The sequence below is a fragment of the Lampris incognitus genome, chromosome 6 (genome assembly GCF_029633865.1).
Source record: "Lampris incognitus isolate fLamInc1 chromosome 6, fLamInc1.hap2, whole genome shotgun sequence".
NCBI classification, from domain to species: Eukaryota; Metazoa; Chordata; class Actinopteri; order Lampriformes; family Lampridae; genus Lampris; species Lampris incognitus.
Genome location: NC_079216.1, coordinates 66,211,721 through 66,217,720, shown reverse-complemented (window position 1 = coordinate 66,217,720; position 6,000 = coordinate 66,211,721).

Sequence of the window (6,000 nt, the reverse complement as noted above, 5' to 3'; positions counted from 1 at the left end):
ATGTATTTACATGCTTGTGCACGCGCTGCCCATGTGTGGATTTGTGCACGCTTGTGTAAAGACATAAGCATGCATGCCACGCCATATGGGTCCAGCTTTAAGCATGTGTCCACGAGAGCGATTTGAATACTTCCAATTTAAGTATGCAAAGTGGCCGGATAACTCTGCATTCCAGCGTCCTTCAGCAATCACTGAAATAAATACATAAGCCGACCATATAGCACACTATAGAGAGGACCTGTGGAGGACGAAAACCTGGTAACACGTTCTATGACACCCATGTCTATAATGCATTACAAACACACAATGTCTGCTTATAGTACTATATAATTATAAGCACTCATGAATATTCATAACACTTTATGCTTTGATGATGAAAAACTGAATGGTGGACATTTACATTTTCCTAATGTTTCCCCAAAAACCTCACTCTAAAGATCCAATTGAAAGGGGCATCCGGGTAGTGTTGCGGTCTATTCCGTTGCCTACGAACACAGGGATCGCCGGTTCAAATCCCCGTGTTACCTCCGGCTTGGTTGGGCGTCCCTACAGACACAAATGGCCGTGTCCGTGGGTGGGAAGCCGGATGTGGGTATGTGTCCTGGTTGCCGCACTAACGCCTCCTCTGGTCGGTTGGGGCGCCTGTTTGGGGGGAGGAGGGGGAACTGGGGGGGGAATAGCGTGATCCTCCCACGTGCTACGTCCCCCTGGTGGAACTCCTCACTGTCAGGTGAAAAGAAGCGGCTGGCGACTCAACATGTATGGGAGGAGGCATGTGGTAGTCTGCAGCCCTCCCTGGATCGGCAGAGGGGGTGGAGCAGAGACTGGGACGGCTCGGAAGAGTGGGCTAATTGGCCAAGTGCAATTGGGGAGAAAAAAAGGGTTTGAAAAAAATCCAATTGACTTGTTATAAAGCATTATGAATATTTATGAGTGCTTATAAGTATAATTATACAGTGCTATAAGCAGATTATAGCGCATTATAAGTAGGTTTATAATGCATTATAGACATGGGCATCATGGAAAGTGTCACCGAAAACCTTTTTTCTGACTGCTATTATCCACCTGACGTGCATGAGTAATGATAACCCAGTCAAAATCCTGCCCTGGGCACAAACAGTCATCTTCACTGCTCGAGTCACTCTCTAAATCACTTTACTGGCTGTACAGAAATGTGCGTCTCTGCAAAACGGGTAAATCTCACGTATCAATGACATCAGCGCCTGGCAGCACTGCCGCGAGGGCTTGATGCATGTTGAGACTGATAGCGTTCAGTGTGAGGCTGCCGTATCCCAGCAAAAAAACAGATTACTCCTCCCTCCAGCAGATGCCTGCGCATGTAAACAACGTTAAAGGGAAACAGCAGCTTAATGACCAAACTCATTACAGCAGCGCCAAGACCAGAGCAGCCGGGGATTTCAATGTCATATTTACATTGTGCATGTGCGAGTGTGTGTGTGTGTGTGTGTGTGAGAGATGTGTGTTGCATATACATGCATGCATGTGTATGCATGAATGCATGCATGCAGGTGAGTCTATATGAGCCATGCAATATGGAGCGGTTCATCACACCCACAACCCTAATGCTACAGGGGCTCGGGTAATCTACCTCTAGCCAAGTGTCATGGGCAATATAAATATGACAGTGACATTCATCAGATCCTCCTCTTTTTCCATTCCTCCTTCCTTACTTCCTTCCTTCCTTCCTTCCTTCCTTCCTTCCTTCCTTCCTTCCTTCCTTCCTTCCTTCCTCCTCCTTCATCCCTCATTCCCTCACTCGCGATCCTTCCTTCACCCAGATGTTTATCATCATTAGATTTATCATTAGAAGATTTATGATTATCTGCCGATGAACGCGAAGGTCACAAGATTCAACCCAGTGGCCTCACCCTGCGGTGAATCATGCAAAACGGTCGACCCGGCTGGATCTTGCTTCAATCAGCCCCGTTCCCTAAATCACCCGGCATGCCATGTGTGGAGATTAATCAGCTCTTTCTTGCCGATGCTGATTAATAAGAGAACATCTGGATAGTGACATGGACATGTGCCGGCCTTTGGCCTCAGCCACAGTTAAACACAGTAAAGGTTAGCCGTTAGCCGCATGTACACGCAGTGAGAGGAGGGAGGAAAGGTGAGAAAAACTTTTCCAAGCTCTTCGTTGAGGGCGCTTCATAGCAGGAAAAGAGGGTCAAAAAGAGCGTTGGAAGTGAAAGAGGGAGGTCAGAGCGAGTGAGAGGGATGTGCAAACTTACAAAGACATCCATGAGCATGTGCTCCAGGGTAACTTCTAAATCCTCAAATCGTGCCGCCAGAGTCATTATTCAGCCGACCAACAAATTCCACTGAGTAGAATGAGAGCACTTGGTTCCTGTTAGTAAATATGACAACTCTCACTCGAGAGATTCCGGCGTCTGTAATTGTTTCTCCCTGATGTATCTGTATTATCACAGGATACTGACAATAGACTGGGAAACGTTCACAGAGAAGAACTGGAACATGCCAGCAATAAAATATCCTTAATTCCTGGTGGGAAGAGCCATGGTAGCTGCTAACAATCCATCGTCACTTGTCCAGACTTTTAACTCAGCCTCCATCCAGGATGGCTTCCAAAGCAACCGCGTGAGGTTGTAGTCCAAATCTAATCAATGAGCAAGCCTATCTCCTTTGAGATTGTCTTGACACATTAGTCAGAGAAGTGTTTCCAGTTATATCAGGAGTCTCCTCAGCGTGAAGAGCCCTCACTCTCTCTCGGCCTGCACGTCTACGCTGACTAACTTCTGGCCACTTGACGCAGTCATGCTAGGGAACAGAGCCCTTCAAATCGGTCTTCTGCTCTGCCATGGGACACAGATGAAGGGACTGGAAACTCCCTGGCGCTGAGACTGGAGAAGATGGGTCTATCTGTTCCAGCTAGAGCACAAACAGCATATGGCGTAATGAGGTATATATAGCCACAGAGGCAAGTAATGTGGGAATAACTGATTATGATTCTCCCATTTTTTGACGCTTCTTTCAGTCTGTTGTCCTGCTTGCCATCTCTCCTCCCCCTCCCCCCCCCCCTCTCTCTCAATGGCCTTTCAGGTCTCCGTCAACACTGGAAGTCTTTGTATGGAGGGAGTGCCCGGGGCAGCTGATGCCCGGCTCGGGGTGCTCTTGGCTGGGGTCATCCTCTCTCACACTGGGGCCTCCTATCAATGGGCCTTTGTGGGCCCTCATTACGGGGTTGGCTGTGGTCACTGAGGCTGCCAGAGAGATGTGGGGAAAACAACAAGAGAGATGGCCTGGATCTATGACTGGACGCTTATGTAACAAGGACAGGGTGGGGGGAGTGGAGGCACAGGGCATGGTGGGCGTCTAGTAGAGCGGGAGGGAGGGACGGGGGGATGGCAGAGCGGTAATGACAACGCATCCTCATCCCACAGCATCATATGAAAGCATGGATATATGAAGCACTAGGTACCCTTGTGGGTCTGTGCAGAGACATGCTGGATTATGTTAAACCTGCAGTATTGCTGCAGGAGTACCTACAGCTTTATTTTACCAGCCACTGCCAATTTTTCTCCTAGTTTAGTTGGGGTGTAAGAAAATATCGATACACTCGAGTATTGCGATATTATCTTTTGTGATACCGTATCGATTCTCAAAACCACTATATGGATTTTTCATTGTTTACATGTAAAGGTTCATGTTGTGTGTAACCCCACGACCGCTAGATAACAGTGTTGTAATCTATCTTCAGCCATTTGACTCTTCCACTCCAACCCAACAACGTAAACTGAGACAGGAAGTAGCATAAGCACAAAGAACACAGGCCTATGAAATCGCAATATATCGCCTTTCTTACAGTATCGAAATATATTGAGTCTTAACCCCTGTATCTATCGTATCGCCAGATTCCCTGTATCATGAAACGTAGTGTATCACCAGATTCCCTGTATCATGATACGTACTGTATCACCAGATTCCCTGTATCGTGATAGGTATCGTATCGCCAGATTCCCTGTATCGTGATACACATCCTATCGCCAGATTCCCTGTATCGTGATACGTATCGTATCGCCAGATTCCCTGTATCGTGATACGCACTGTATCACCAGATTCCCTGTATTGTGATACGTATCGTATCACCAGATTCCCTGTATCATGATACGCACTGTATCACCAGATTCCCTGTATCGTGATACGTATTGTATCACCAGATTCCATGTATCATGATACGTACTGTATCACCAGATTCCCTGTATCGTGATACGTACTGTATCACCAGATTCCCTGTATCGTGATATGTATCGTCAGAGTCCCTGTATCGTGATACGTATCATATCGCCAGATTCCCTGTATCGTGATACGTACTGTATCACCAGATTCCCTGTATCGTGATATGTATCGTCAGAGTCCCTGTATCGTGATACGTACTGTATCGCCAGATTCCCTGTATCGTGATACGCACTGTATCACCAGATTCCCTGTATCGTGAAACGAATTGTATCACCAGATTCCCTGTATCGTGATATGCACTGTATCACCAGATTCCCTGTATCGTGATACGTATTGTATCACCAGATTCCCTGTATCGTGATACGTATCATATCGCCAGAGTACATGTATCGTGATACGTATCGTATCACCAGATTCCCAGTATCGTGATACGTACTGTATCACCAGATTCCCTGTATCGTGATACGTATTGTATCACCAGATTCCCTGTATCGTGATACGTATCACCAGAGTCCCTGTATCGTGATACGTATCGTATCACCAGATCGCCTGTATCGTGATACGCATCGTATCGCCAGATTCCCTGTATCGTGATACGTACTGTATCACCAGATTCCCTGTATCGTGATACGTATCGTATCACCAGATTCCCTGTATCATGATACGCACTGTATCACCAGATTCCCTGTATCGTGATACGTATTGTATCACCAGATTCCATGTATCATGATACGTACTGTATCACCAGATTCCCTGTATCGTGATACGTACTGTATCACCAGATTCCCTGTATCGTGATATGTATCGTCAGAGTCCCTGTATCGTGATACGTATCATATCGCCAGATTCCCTGTATCGTGATACGTACTGTATCACCAGATTCCCTGTATCGTGATATGTATCGTCAGAGTCCCTGTATCGTGATACGTACTGTATCGCCAGATTCCCTGTATCGTGATACGCACTGTATCACCAGATTCCCTGTATCGTGAAACGAATTGTATCACCAGATTCCCTGTATCGTGATATGCACTGTATCACCAGATTCCCTGTATCGTGATACGTATTGTATCACCAGATTCCCTGTACCGTGATACGTATCATATCGCCAGAGTACATGTATCGTGATACGTATCGTATCACCAGATTCCCTGTATCGTGATACGTATTGTATCACCAGATTCCCTGTATCGTGATACGTATTGTATCACCAGATTCACTGTATCGTGATACGTATCACCAGAGTCCCTGTATCGTGATACGTATCGTATCACCAGATCGCCTGTATCGTGATACGCATCGTATCGCCAGATTCCCTGTATCGTGATACGTACTGTATCACCAGATTCCCTGTATCGTGATACGTATCGTATCTCCAGATTCCCTGTATCGTGATACGTATCGTATCACCAGATTCACTGTATCGTGATACGTATCGTATCGCCAGATTCCCTGTATCGTGATACGTACTGTATCGCCAGTACACAGCCCTATAGTTCAGTGTTCAGGTTATGTATATGTGGGTTGGTGAAACCCGCTACCGGCACGTCTCTATACAGATGCAGAACGGTACCTTGCACGTCAGTACTGGATGCTGGGTGATGAGGATGGGCGGGTCAGGGTCTGACAAGGGAGGAAGGTCGAGCAGTGTAAATAAAGAGAAGCAGCAGGAGAACGGAAGTTGGACGGGGTGCGGCTTTCGAAGTCTGGGGTTGTTTATGTTTTTCAAGGCAAGCGCCGGTGAAACGTACCCCAATTCTCTTCCAATCTCTAAGCATGGGA